Here is a 16,617-nt window from a genome sequence, read left to right as displayed (position 1 = left end):
GTTAAACCTAGAGAAAGTAATACCCGACTTGAGCCTATATTGCTTGCACAATTTTGACACCAAATTGGTCTTGAGAAAGTCAATTATGGCAAAATCACTCAAGCTACCGAGAGGTATAGAGTGAGTAATTCCATGCATTAGCTATATCGCAATCCCCAACATAACGTCTTCGCCTTAGGCTTTAGATCCCGTTAAGTATTCACCTAGGAGAAAGTCACTTCCCTAGTGCCTCTTTAACTAATTAGAAAACCTTACAAGCAATCATTCTTAGTTTAATTTAGCTTATCATTAGCACAAAATATTAGAAGTAATATCCAACCAAAAGATGATTGGAAGAGTATTTAAGAGCACTACACATCTCTTGTTTAGATAGGAATCCAATTTCCACTTATAGCTCCCTGTGGATTTGATCCCGGCCATCTCGGGTAAAAGCTGCTTCGACCGCTCTCGCCACTTTGTAGTGGTGTAGGGTTGGCTCTGATCACTCGCGAATCATACCCGCGACGCTGTCAAATATAAATTTAACACTAAAATCATATCTCTTTCTTAATTCTTTTCAAAATAAGGGAAATTCAGCTTGTAGCTTTTTAAGGAAATTACCCCGCTCACGAAACATACATGCGACACGGATACACATAGATTTCTTAAGCTATTATAATATTCCTCAATTCCTTTCGAAATTATGAAGTTCAAATGAAACCTTTTAAATATTAAATTCTTCAATTTCAACTCTTTTCGAAATATTTAGTAAGCAAACTCAATCTCGCTCTCTCTCAAGGCAAACAATGAGTATAAATCAATAACAATATCAACAAGGCGTGATGTGAGCCTAAAACTACCCGAACATAGGCATAATTAGTAGCTACGTACGGACTCTCGTCACCTCGTGCATACGTAGTCCCCACAAGTTGAAGCACACAATAATTTAGTTCACCTATGGGGTTAATTCCTTCTTACAAGTTTAGAAAGGAGACTTACCTCGCTCTGAAGTTCCATAACCGGCTCCAATGCCACTCTAGAACCTCCGATGCCCAACGCTCCAAAACTAGCCAAACAATGCGCAAACCAATGAAAATACACTCTAGTACTCATAACAATTCTATTTACAACAATTCCCAACTCCGCTCGGAAAGTCGATAGAAATCACCCTCGGGCCCATGTGCCCGGATTCCGAAATTTTTCGAAGATAAACATTACCCATAACCTTACAAACTCAAATATATAGTTTATTCGCAATTCCATGTCCAATTATGTGGTCAACATCTAAGAATACAAATTTCTAGGTTTTTCTTCAAACCCCCCAAATTTCCACTAATTTCCATGTTAAAGTCTATACATAATCAATATATTTAACTCACAAGAGGTGGGATTAACTTACCTTGACATAGATGATGAAAACCCCCCACATGAAGCTCTCCAAAAAATTATCCAACCAAGAGAGAATGGAAGAAAAAGGGGCCAAATCGCCGCTTTAAAGAGACCTCACTACTCAGCGATCCTTGCACCTGCGGTCACTTGACTGCTTCTGTGGTTCCGCGGGTGCGGCAAATGATCCAGCTCTACGGAGATGCACCCCAGCTGCCCGCTTCGCTTCTGCGCCTTCTCTTCCGCAGGTGCGATCTCGCATCTGCGGCAAAATGACTGCATCTGCGGTCTCAACACCTCCCCACCAAAATCGCACATGTGCCCTTCTTGGCCGCTTCTGTGGCTTCGCACCAACAGACAAAACCTCGCAGGTGAGGTTACACCAGAAAGCAGCTGCTACAGCTCTTCTTTCAAGTCCAAATTCGACCACTTCACCATCTGGATTCCACTTGAGGCCCTCGGGGCCTCAACCAATTATACCAATACATCCCAATTCACATTACAAACTTATCGAGCCTTCAAATCACATCCAACAATGACAAAGCCATGAATCGCGCTCCAATTCAAGCTTAATGAACTTTTAAACTTCAAACTTCTTCATTCGATTCTAAAACCTATAACACGTCTGATTGACCTCACGTTTTGCACACAAGTAACATTTGACATATGGACCTACTCCAACTTACGGAATCGGAATCCGACCTCGATATCAAAAGGTTCACTCCCGGTCAAACTTCTCAAAAACCTTCAAATTTCTAACTTTAGCCAAAAGACTCCAAAATGACCTACAGACCTCCAAATTCACTTCTGGACGCGCTCCCAATACCAGAATCACCATACGAAGCTATCCTTAGACTCGAAATCCCAAACGGACATCAATAACATTGAAATGTACTTCAACCCAAATTTATGAAATTTTTTCCAAAATGTTAACTTCCACAATAGGTGTTGAAACGCTCCCGGGTCATCCAAAACCCAATCCAGACATACGCACAAGTCTAAAATCATCATACGAACCTATTTGAACCTTCAAATCCCAACTCCGAGGTCGTTTACTCAAAAATCCAACCTTAGTTGATTCTTCCAACTTAAGGCTTCCGAAATGAGAATTTTCTTTCCAAATCAACTCTGAACTTCCGAAATTCCAATTCTAACCACGTGTACAAGTCATAATACCTGAAGTGAAGTTGCTCGTGACCTCAAACCACCGAAAGACGCGCTAGAACTCAAAATGACTGGTCGGGTCGTTACATTCTTGCCAAATATTACGCACGATTCCATGAAGATATTTTATAGGAATGCCGAGGCGTACGGCCCGATCCAACATAAATATTTAAAATGTGCACTATCGAGGGTCGAACATCACGAACCATAGATGCATCTACTAAACTGCCGAGACAAATGGCCCGCTCCCATGAGAGTGTGGTAGATATATCTTGCCGAAGCGTACGGCACGATGCCATTAGAATAAGAAGCTTTAACGGGTCCTTGACCCCACTCATGAATACACATGTGAGTTATAATTTCTTTAACGAAAAATTTTTCAATGAAACTTACATATATCACGGAAAACATTTCGTAAGTGGAATACAATTATTTCGTGTCTAATCACGAAACTCGTGAAGTCTCTACAAATAGCAAGTCTAGCCTCAAGTAGTAATGTCAAATAGAGGAATTTAATAGACAAGAGACTGCTCAAATAATACATCTATAGCATGATATGAGCCTAAGTCTACCCGGACAATAACATGAATGTAGCTACGTATGGACTCTCGTCAACTCGTGCGTACGTAACCCCTACAACAAGAAGCATACTTCAATTACAACACCTAGGGGTAATTTTCCCCGCACAGGGCTAGACAAGAAACTTACCTCGCTCTGAAGTTCCATAACCGGCTCCAACGCCTCTCTAAAATTGCAAACTGATGTTTGTCGCTCCAAAACTAGTCAAACAATATGCAAACCAATAAAATATACTCTAATACTCTCAACAATTCAATTTACAACAATTTCTAACTCAGCTCGAAAGGTCGATAAAATCACACTCGGGCCCACGTGCCCAGATTCCAAAAATCTTTGAAAATAAACTTTACCCATGACACTACGAACTCAAATATATAATTTATTTCCAATCCCATGTCCAATCTCGTGGTCAAAATTCAAGAATACCAATTTCTAGGTTTTTCTTCAAAATCTCAAATTCTACAAATTCCATGCGTAAATCTGTATATAATCATGTATTTAACTCACAAGGTGAAGAAAGCACTTACCCCATAATAGTTGATGAAGATGGAACTCCAAATTGCTCTAAAATCGGCTCCCATGGACGAAATGAAATGGAATTGAGCCAAACCCTTCAGTTTAAAGAAGACACTGCGTAGCCTGTCCTTCGCACATGCGGTCCAACAGCTGCTTCTATGGCTCTGCACCTGCAGAAAATCCATCGCAGGTGCGGTTCCATCCAAGCCAGGCAAAGTCGGCTTTTGCGGGCCACTCTACGCTCTTGCGCAACTGCTCATGCGGTCCTCCAAGTGCTTCTGCACCTTCGCATGTGCGGATGCCCTTCCGCTTCTGCGACCCAGCTGCCCTCTCGCATTCCGCCTTTGCGGAGCTCTCCTCGCATCTGCGGCTATCCCAGCTCCATCCAAATGTCGGTTCTATGACCACATAGTCGCACCTGTGGGCTTTTCCACGCAGGTGCGATTACACTAGATACCAGCAGCCTCAGCCTTTCCCCCAAACACAAGTCGATCCGTTACTATCCCAAAACACACCCAATGTGATGACCCAAAATCTACTAAGGGTCGTGACGGCACCGGACACCATTGTCAGACAAGCCAACATGATAATAATATACTGAAATTCACTGAATAAATAATTATATCTTTAACAAACTTAATGTTGAATAATCCCATAATCATCCCATAACTCGGTGTCACAAGTGCATGAGCAATTTCTCGGAAACTATATAATACAATAACTGTCCAGAATACAAGTTGAACAGTAGAGAAAATATAATATAATACTTTGAAGTAGACTTTGCTGGCTGCAGGTCGTCTCCAGAAGTACAGCTCACCTAAGTTCCCGTATCAACCATGTCGCTGCGCCAAATTAGGCTACTAGACATACATGTGTATGTGAAAAAAAAACTACATAGCAAGTGTAGCATGAGTACGAAACAACGTGTACCCAGTAAGTATCCCATCTAATCTCGAAGAAGTAGAGACGAGAGGTCGACTTCGACACTTACTAGTGGTCCAATAATAATATACCAATAACATAGTAAATCGAGGATTTTACATAAACAACTGTAACTCAATAGCATGAAGCAAGTAAACAATTCTTTTAATAATAGGGATTTTCCAAATTTATTTTCATCATTTATTCATTTATCTCAAGCCAGGGAGGCAATATCATCATTTATAAGTTTGCAAGTCAAGCAATACAAGCATGCGCAAACCATGTCGATGTCATACGGTCTGATCCAACAAATATTTAAATTGTGCACTGCCAGAGGATGGAATGGCGCGAACCATAGATGCATCTATTTAATCTACCGAGGCATTTGGTCCATTCCTCAAAACACAAACTCATTCAAACAGTCAATTATGAATTCATCAAGGAGCAATTATCCAAGAAAAAGCAATTTCTCTTTTTAAAGTCAAGAAAACGATGTCTAGCCTCTTAGAAATTTATTTACGAAGTTCGATATGTTTCAAGCATTTTAAATTGACAACAAGATTTCAAATATTACAAGTAAAGCATGTTTTTGGGTTCTAGACTACCCGAACATAAGCAAAATAGTAGCTACGCACGGACTCTCGTCACCTCGTGCGTACATAGCCCCCACAAATAGAAGCACATATTTAATTACTTCACCTATGAGGTTAATTCCCTCTTACAAGGTTAGAAGGGAGACTCACCTCGCTCCAAAGTTCCATAACTGACATTCCACACCCTTCCGAAGACTCAAATCGATGCACAACACTCCAAAACTAGCCAATAATTGTGCAAACCCATTAGTATATGCTCAATTACTCATAATAATACAATTTATAACAATTTCTAACCACGATCGAAAAGTTGACAAAATCGCCCTCGAGCCCACTTGCCCGAATTCCGAAATATTTTGAAGATAAAGTTTACCCGTAACCTCACGAACTCAAATATATCATTTATTCTCAATTTCATGCCCAAATTCATGGTAACAACCCAAAAATACCAAATCTTAGGTTTCCTACCAAACCCCATAATTTTTCACTAATTTCCATGCTCAAATCCATATATATTTATGTATTTAACTCAAAACTAGTATAGTATGAATCACTTACCCTATGCTTAGTGATGAAAATGGCACTCCCAAGTTGCTCCCAAATCGTCTCTCATGGAGGAAATATGGTGAAAATGAGCCAAACCCTCGTTTTTGAAACAACACACTGCCTCCAGCCTTTCTGCATCTGCGGTCCCGCAGGTGTGACCCCTCTACTGCTTTTGCGGTCTTTCACCGGGCCCCTCACTCTACTTCTGCGCTTCTCCTTCTGCATGTGCAATCCTGCTTCTGTGGCAAAATGACCACATCTGCGGTTCCAGCCTAGCCCAGTCCATTTCCGCTTCTGCGATACCAAGGCCACTTCTGCGGTTCCGCACCTGCGGCCCAAGCCTCGCAGGTGCTGATACACCAAAAGGCAACTGCTTCATTTCTTCTTTAAATTCCAAAATTGATCCATTAACCATCCGGAATCCATCCGAGGCCCCGGGACCCCAACCAATGATACCAGCCTGTCCCAAACCATAATGCGAACCTACTCAAGGCCTTAAATCACATCAAACAACGCTAAAATCACAAATCACACTCCATTTCAAACTTGATGAACTTTAGAACTTCGAACTTCTTCATTCGATGCCGAAACCTATCAAATCATATCCGATTGCCCTCAAATTTTGCACACAATTCATATTTGACATTACAGACCTACTCTAACTTCCGGAATCGAAATTCGACCCCGATATCAAAAAGTCCACTTCCGGTCAAACTCCTCAAAAACCTTCAAATTTCTAACTTCCGCCAAATGACTTCAAATGAACTACGGACCTCCAAATCCACATCAGATCGCGCTTCCAATACCAGAATCACCATACAGAGCTATTCCCAATCTCAAATGGACATCGATAACAATGAAATATACTTCAACCCAAACTTATGAAATTCTTCCAAAATGCTAACTTCCACAATAGGCGCTGAAATGCTCCCGGGTCATCTAAAACCCGATCTGGACATACGTACAAGTCCAAAATCTTCATAGGAACCTGTTGAAATCTTCAATTCCCAATTCCAAGGTCATTTACTCAAAAATCAAACCCTAGTCAATTCTTCCAACTTAAAGCTTCCGAAATGAGAATTTTCTTTCCAAATCAACTTCGAACATCCTGGAATTCGTTTCCGACCACGCGTACAAGTCATAATACCTGAAGTGAAGCTGCTCATGGCCTCAAACTGTCAAACGACACGTTAGAGCTCAAAACGACGGGTTGGGTCGTTACACCTGAGGCCCCCAAGACCCCATCTAATCATATCAACATGTCCCAAAACACGACACGAACTTGCTCGAGGACTCAAATCACATCAAACAACATCAAAATCATGAATCACACCCCAATTCGAGCTTATTGAACTTTAGAACTTCAAACTTCTACATTCGATGCCGAAACCTATCAAATCACATCCGATTGACCTCAAATTTTGCACACAAGTCACATTTTATATTTTGGACCTAATCCAGCTTCTGGAATCGGAATCTGACCTTGATATCAAAAATTACCTCCCAGTCAAACTTTTCATAAAACCTTCAAATTTCTAACTTCGCCAAATGACCCCGAAATGGCCTACGGACCTCCAAATCCACTTCCGGATTCGCTCCCAATACCATAATCACCATACGTATCTATTCCCAGACACAGAATCCCAAATGAATATTGATAACATTGAAATACATCTCAATCCAAATTTATGAAATTCTTCCAAAATGCCAACTTCCACAATAAGCATCGAAACGCTCCCGGGTCATCCAAAAACTGATCTGAACATACGCCCTAGTCCAAAATCATTATACAAACCTGTTGAAACCTTCAAATCCCGATTTTGAGGTTGTTTACTCAACAATCACAGTTTAGTCAATTCCTCCAGCTTAAAGCTTCCGAAATTAAAATTTTCTTTCCAAATCAACCCCGAACTTTCCAAAACTCTGTTTCGACCATACGTACAAGTCATAATATCTGAAGTGAAGCTATCCATGGCCTTAAACCGTCAAACAACGTGCTAGAGCACAAAACGACCGATCGGGTCGTTACATTCTCTCCCACTTAAGCATATGTTTGTCCCCGAACGTGCTAAGAACTATTCTAGAGTTGTCTGAAATCATTGTTTAAAAACTCGTGCACCTACCCGTGCTACCACAACCCAGTTGAGCACATTAACTCGTGCAAATTTGAAGATTATCCCTTTTATTTAGTCAAGTTAGCCTTAGATCTAAATTCCAACATCTGAAATTCTCTACCAGGTATGTTCCCAACAACGAACACCGTATCAACCATTACACACTGCACCAAACATGATTGTATACCCTTATGGAATTCACACCATGCACTGCATAATTCACATGATCATAATAACATCCTCTTACAATAATAGCCAAAATTCTTCGAATCTGATGCCCATAGCACACCTCATGACGCATATACCTATTCCAACCCTTGAAATACTGCCACAACGGAAGAGATGTGTAGAAATGCTTAACCAACTGCCGAGTCGACAAATCATTGATTCCTTTCTCATGATAAATACCATTACCCCATTATGAACTAAATAATGATATTAGCTCTTCAATATGCCTCATGCAATCCGATGACACTGATCCCTAGTCCAATAATCTTGTCTTACCCAGTATAAGTTATTCAGGCAATAAACCATCTCAGACACTGCCAAAAGTCTCATATGATGTGCCAATATGTTGCAAACTCGAATGTGATACATAAGGGGAAAATGATCTCTGATGGATAGCGCCATACACTACGAAACTCAAGCACAACTAAAGTGCAATAAATGACCTACATCTCGATAGTCATCCTGCTCATATAACACCACAAACTACACGGGATCTAAATACGAGTGTGAATAATCAAACCACCTCAAAACCTACCTAGCATAATATAGATTACATGGAATAGCTGACGATAGAAATAACATCCAAGGCCTGAAGACTCCTTCATAAACAATGCTATGCTGAAATAAACATATCCTGCCTAATGTAGAGCACACACTCACCTATCGATTCCCTCCACGGACCTTAAGTCGATTCTAACCGTATCATACTGGGCCAATACCCTTCCAAGGAACCACAATAATCTTTTTCCCATGAAACACAAGAACAACCATCGAATTAGGAACAAACTTCCATAATTCACAACCAACTAAATAGAGCGCCTTTCAGGCCTAAACTCTCACATTAGCGATAGTACCAAAAATCTCCACACTTGGTTTCAATATTCAATCAATCAAGTGACTACATGTCACACTTATACAATCTTCCGGGGGGAAACGCTCCCACGACCCTCCGCACAAGGTAACAAGTCTGCACATCCATACCACCAGCCACACTAATGCTCCAAAGCACATCAAGAATCCGCAATTAGTACGCAAAGCCTCTTACATAAGACACCGACCTCAGGTGATGCACAAGAATTCTACCAACGTGCGAAAGCACAAGAATTCCATCATAACTATTGAACCACTAATAAGATACACACTTCATCATATAGAAACCTTCCACTTTACTCATTCTAGGAAAACCATTGCAACACATGACTGAATCCCCATAACCGTAGAAAACATCCTCAAGTAGTGGTCTAAACCACCATAACATCTTCCGGGATCCATCCACACATAACAGGCTATAATACTCGAATGCCTCCAAATAAAATCAATTACGGTGACCGTCAAGCTTCGCATGCACCGCCATAAATCACATGTATAACTTAACGCACCAAAGGAACTAATCATTGCCATCACTATGCCAATTCAACCATTGCTAACCAATCCGACTTCTTCTAATTTACTCTGGACTTGCCTTAGGAATAATAATAGCCCCATCAAAACATAACGAACCCAAATCCGCACTCGTCCCGAGTGACCATTTCACGAAACCCCATTGTCTCAAAACCCATGACCCATCTCATACCCTCTTTATGCACATACTTGAGTCTTCAACTGGTACACCCATTCTTATAATTCCTCCATGAATCTGAAATTATTTTTCCCATTCCTCCAATGCTACACTGCAGACAGAAGAAAACATAGAATACTCCAAGCCCCTTTCATAATCCATTGCACAAGCTCGATACTTGACCATACTACGAACTCGAAATCCTGAGGTACCGCACTTTAACATTTGAATCCACTAGGACCGTTTTTGAGAATCACCCACTCTGGATTGGTCCCGAATATAATCAAACTCCAAGGCCCTAAAAGCACATGAACACTCTCTCAAAGAAGTACCCGGCTGGTTCACTTTCCTTGTAAATCACCTCTGCACGAAGCATAAATCCTGAGTCTTCCCAAAGCCTGAACATGAATCAATAAGACCAAATATAGCACACATCCCCCAAGTCCTTTGCTCAAATTACCGCTGATGTTTTTCCTTCTTTAGTCTTAAAAACCCACCAATATGTCGATAACTAGAAACCTCACAAGCAGACAATCACGTAATCCAATCGTTAGACGGTGGGGCTCTCCCACTTAGCTTGAAGGTACCACTACATAATTCTGGAAACCACCAAGATTCATTATCCCCCATTGACATGATCTTGCACAATCGACCCGCCAAATTCGTCGATAACTTCCTATTAACCATTTCATGAACACTCTGAATCACTAGCCACATTCACATGTTTGACCTATTACCGGATAGCTAGTAGAATTCTTCACAGAAAATTCGTCAACACCATGCAACTATTAGCTTGCTCACAGGAGATAACCCACCTGTGGAAATTCCATGCCGACATCTTCTAACAACGCTGCACCGAGTACCATTACTATGAAATCCTTAAACCATCCTGAGCTCGTGCTCATTCACCAGTTGTACAAGTTCGTTCACTCCTCATGGACATTAACTAAAGGTGCAAAAATACATTCCAATCCAAAGTCATGTTGTATCCTTCTTCATATCATGCAACTCCTTTCCGTCGTATCCAACCTTCCTCCGTATAGCAGCCAATATTCCAAATTAAGCTCGTAGACCTAGTCACTAACCATCGTGAATCCCAAACCACTCTAAACTTTCCTCAAGGTGGGTAGCTATCCTACCATATAACCCATATGCTACTATGCTATTCTCCCACTTTGGTCAAACCCTCTCCTTTAAGAAACTACTCGACTCTTGTTTCTTAAACTTGGCCTTCTAGAAATTTAACCACCACAAGATACCTCCCACATGTCCTTCCTTATCCTCCGCTGCCCAACTGTTGCCTTAAATCAAAATCCATCTCTGTAGCACCCGGGTCAATAGATCGCTACCAACTTTAAACCTCCTTGAAGATCATCATCTCGAGCCATCAACACTAGAAACAACGATTTGATTCTGAACCACTGCACACCGCAATTCCTAACAACCGCTTCCTCGACACCATTTCACAATACCTTTCCCCGAAGGCGGATTGAAGAAAACCATAACACCAACGAACTTAGCACATTCAACAAGGACAACGGCACCACACCACATATGATAATTCCACCACGCTCGAAAATACCGAGTCTTGTTACTCCATCAACCCAAATCTGAATATTCTTAGCCCGATTGTCTTTCTCTGCCGGAAATAAAATACTAAATCTCTAAATCATGCACTGAGTATAACCTACTTTCAAGTCATTCACTGCCTTGACGTATAGACAAGCACCCTACCATTGCACAAACAATGTGCGATAGTAATGCAGGAATCGTCATTACAATCAATGCCAAATCTCAAAACCTTGGGTAACACTGATATTGAGCTGAAACGATAGGACGGCCTTCCGCAAAGCGACGACAATAGTTCGATCAAATATGCAGGGAGAAACAACCTGCACCACATCGGTAGTACCAGTAAAATTCCTCGATTTCCAATCTATAAGAAGTGTTTCACATCGCATAATATTGAATCGGAAAGAAATAAAGGCATAAGCCTCAAAGGAATCAAGTCGTACGATGAGAAATCAAGAAGGGAGGTGCTCCTAACAGCTCTGTAGCCTCTCGAAGATAAGTACAGACGTCTCCTTACCGATCTGCAAGACTCTACTAGACTTGCTCATGACTCGTGAGACCTAACTGAACCTAGAGCTCTAATATCATGTTATCACGATCCAAAATCCCTTAAAGGTCGTGATGGTGCCTAACACCGCTGTCAGGCAAGCCAACAATACTAAATTAACTTAATTACTCATTTTAGTATTTGAAATCACGATTTTCTTCAATTTAATAGTAAAAGATGGAATTTACAGAGTAAATAATAATATTTTAACAATTTTAATACTGAAAAACCCATAATCACCCGAAGATCCAGTGTCACAAGTGCATGAGCATCAATTAGGAAGTAAAATAAAATACAGCATCTGTCTGGAATACAAATTGAACAGGAAAAATATAACTACTCTAAACGAGACTGCGTGTTGTGGACTCGTAACATAGGATGCAGCCCACCTAAGTCCCCACAAATAACCACACCTCTGCGCCCGTAGGACCACCAGACATAAATGTACTTGTACAAAAATGTGCAGCAAGTATAGTATGAGTACGTAAATCAATGTGTACCTAGTAAGTATCTAGCCTAACCCCGGAAGAGTAGTGAAGAGGGGTCGACATCGACACTTACTAGTGGTCCAATAATATCAAGTACAATAATGATAAGCAGATATGAGGCAGAACAAATAAACGAAATAAACGAGTATAAATACGCGATACAATCCTCCCCTTTGCAATAAACTCAAGCTCTCCATTAGAAATTCCCTCCTTAACCGGAGCATATACCTATATATAGTGGATCTCATCAAATAAGTTATTGTAATTTAAATCAGGAAAACTCGCAGATACACTGGCTTCTTGCCAAATATTATGCACAATTCCATGAAGTTATTTTATTGGAATGTCGAGGTGTACGGCCCGATCCAACATAAATATTTAAAATGTGCGATGTCGATGATCGAACGGCACGAATCAAAGATGCATCTATTAAACTGCCGAGACGAACGGCCCGCTCCCATGAGAGTGTGGTATATAAATTCTGCCGAGGCGAATGGCCTGATCCCATTAGTATAACAAGCTTTAATGTGTCCTTGACCCCACTCACGAATAAATGTGTGAGTTATAATTTCGTTAACAAAAACTTTTCAATGAAACTTATATATATCGCGTAAAACATTTCGTAAGAGGAATACAATTATTTCGTATCTAATCATGAAACTCGTGAAGTCTCTACAACAGCAAGTCTAGCCTCAATTAGTAATGTCAAATAGAGGAATTTAATAGACAAGAGACTGCTCAAATAGTACAGGTATAGCATGATGTGAGCCCAAGTCTACCCGGACAATAACATGAATGTAGCTATGTATGGACTCTCGTCACCTCGAGCGTACTTAGCTCCCACAACAAGTAGCACACTTCAACTACAACACCTAGGGGTAATTTCCCCCTCACAGGATTAGACAAGAGACTTACCTCGCTCCGAAGTTCCATAACCGGCTCCAACTCCTCTCTAACACCGCAAACCGATGCTCGTCGCTCCAAAACTAGTCAAATAATATGCAATCCAATAAAAATATACTCTAATACTCTCAAAAATTCAATTTACAACAATCTCCAACTCCATTCGAAAGGTCAATAAAATCACCCTCAAGCCTACGTGCCCGGATTTCGAAAATTTTCGAAGATAAACTTTACCCATAACACTACGAACTCAAATATATAATTTATTCCCAATCCCATGTCCAATCTCGTGGTCAAAATTCAAAAATATCAATTTCTTGGTTTTTCTTCAAAATCCCAAATTCTACAAATTTTCATGCTTAAATCCGTATTCAAATCATGTATTTAACTCACAAGGTGAAGAAAGCACTTACTCCATAATAGTTGATGAAGATAGCACTCCAAATTGCTCCAAAATCGTCTCCCATGTGCGAAATGAAATGGAATTGAGCCAAACCCTTCATTTAAAAGAGGACACTACCCATCACGTCATTCGCACATGAGGTCCAATAACCGTTTTTGCAGCTCCGCACCTGCAGAAAATTCATCGCAGGTGCGGTTCCATCTAAGCCAGGCAAAATTCGCTTCTACGGGCCACTTTATGCTCCTGCGTAATCGCTTTTGCGGTCCTCCAAGCGCTTTTGTGCCTTCGCATGTCCAGATGCCCTTCTGCTTCTTCGACCAGCTGCCTCCTCGCATTCCGCTTATGCGGAGCTCTCCTCGCATTTGCGGGCTCGTAGATGCGGAAACACCCTCGCATTTGCGGCCATCCCAGCTCCGTCCAAATGTCGCTTCAGCAACCACATAGCTGCACATGTGGCCTTTTCCATGCAGGTGCAATTACACCAGATACCAGCAGCCTTAGCCTTCCCCCAAACACAACTCGATCTGTTACCATCCCGAAACACACCAGAGGCCCCCACGACCCCGTCCAATCATATCAAAATGTCCCAAAACACGACACAAACTTGTCTGAAGTCTCAAATCACATCAAATAATGTCGAAATCACAAATCACACCTCAATTCGAGCTTAATGAACTTTAAAATTTCAAACTTCTACATTCGGTACCGAAACCTATCAAATCACGTCCGATTGACCTAAAATTTTGCACAGAAGTCACATTTGACATTACGGACCAACTCCAACTTCCGAAATCGGAATTCGACCCCAATATCAAAAAGTCCACTCCCGGTCAAACTTCTCCAAAAACCTTCAAATTTCTAACTTTCGCCAAATGACCCCGAAATGACCTATGGACCTCTAAATCCACTTTCGGACACGCTCCCAATACCAGAATCATCATACGAAGCTATTCCCAGACTCGCAATCCCAAACGGATATCGATAACATTGAAATACATCTCAACCCATATTTATGAAATTCTTCCAAAATGCCAACTTCCAAAATAGGCGTCAAAACGCTCCCGGGTTATCCAAAACCCGATCCGGACATGCTCCCTAGTCCAAAATTATTATACGAACCTGTTGGAACCTTCAAATCCTAATTCTGAGATCGTTTACTCAAAAATCACACTTTAGTCAATTCCTCCAACTTAAAGCATCTGAAATTAAAAATTTCTTTCTAAATCAACCCCGAACTTCTCGAAACTTAGTTCGGACCACACGTACAAATCATAATACCTGAAGTGAAACTATTCATGCCCTCAAACCGCCGAATGCCTTGCTAGAGCTCAAAACGACCGATCGGGTCGTTACAAGTACATGAGGACTTAGGGGAAGGGGGGTGAAGAGAGTATCATAAAAAAATATTTTCTACTCTCTAATCAAACATTAGAAAATATTTTCCAAAAAAAATTTTGCACTCACCAACCAAACAAGGGAAAATAAGTGATAAAACCATTCATTTTCCATGAAAATATTTTTCGTGGAAAACATTTTCCTTCGCACGGTGCATTACTCAATTTAGAAACTCTTTTATATAAACTTTGTCATCTCAAATGAGATAACATGTATATTAAATATAAGTAATTGGTTTCTGCTTTTGATTATATAGTATAAAAAATTATTTTTCTAATCTGTTGAAAATTAAAAAACATGAAATAATAAAAGTTAAAGAAACTAAACACAAACGAAAAAAAAAGTGGCATCACAGGTCGTTGTTTCGTATTTCATTTTTCCCTTAATCCCTCTGTCAATTTTCCATCCCCTGAAATCTAATTAATCTCCTATTTAATGCTGTATTGTGGTCCGGGCGCGGGCCAAACGGGCCTGGGCTTGAGGCGGGCCGGGCTGAGCCGGGCCCAATGTGTGGAACCGGCCCACGGCGGTCCTAAGCCCACATGGTCCCGGGCTAAATGGTCGGGCCCGTGGGCCTAACGGGCTTTTTCGTTTCGGGCTATTTTTTTTATCTAAGGCATTTTCTTGTAAACTATATATGTATATACTAGTATAAATTGCTTATATATAGCTATATAAATATATATAGTATATATAGTATGTATATATAAGGGTGTATTATGTGTATATATAATTATATATTGCCTTATGTAATATATATATATATATATATATATATATATACATACATACATACATACATGCGGGCCTAACGGGCTTTTTTCGTTCCGGGCTATTTTTTTAAAAAGAATTTATCTAAGGCACTTTCTTGTAAACTATATATGTATATACTAGTATAAATTGCTTATATATAGCTATATAAATATATATAGTATATATAGTATATATAGTATGTATAGTATGTATATATAAGGGTGTATTATGTGTATATATAATTATATATTGCCTTATGTAATATATATTACCTTATATATATGTATATATATATATATATATATATATATATATATATATATATATATATATATATATATATATATATAGTTTATATGTATTAGAGATATATATATTGCCTTATATATATATGTGTATATATATATATATATATATATATATATAGTTTATATGTATTAGATATATAATATATATACTATATCAAATTTAAACACAAAATAAATTGCAAAGAAATATTCAAGGGAATGTCTTATATATTTTACTATTACGACATTAACAAAGAATGACAATATCTTTCTTAGTCTTCCTCCCCCAATGGAATGAGCATAACAAGGTACTAATACCACCATTAAAAGGAAAAAAACTAAGGAAGATGTGCCAAAATACAAGTTACATGTTAGTCTATGTATTATCTCTAACAAATCTCATAAATCCTTCAAGAGATGGAGGAATTTCCGTTGGTGGTGGTGGAAAAGAAACTTGTTCATCACCGCTTCGGGGCAAAGCAGCATCCTGCGCAAGTTCCGCTAGCATTTCTTCATAAGCTTCATCTATCTCCGGTTGTGATTCTGCAAGTCCAAAATTTCTTCTTTCCGAACGGATCCAATCTCTGAAGAGTATTGATTTTTTCCAAGCTCTCCCTCATAGACGCTCTATGATCATCGATTGGAAGCCTCGCTTGACTGAATGCGCTCTCCAATGCCATTGTTG

Source organism: Nicotiana tabacum, chromosome 10 (assembly GCF_000715075.1).
Source record: "Nicotiana tabacum cultivar K326 chromosome 10, ASM71507v2, whole genome shotgun sequence".
In the NCBI taxonomy this organism is placed as follows: Eukaryota; Viridiplantae; Streptophyta; class Magnoliopsida; order Solanales; family Solanaceae; genus Nicotiana; species Nicotiana tabacum.
Note: the sequence above shows the minus strand (reverse complement) of the source record.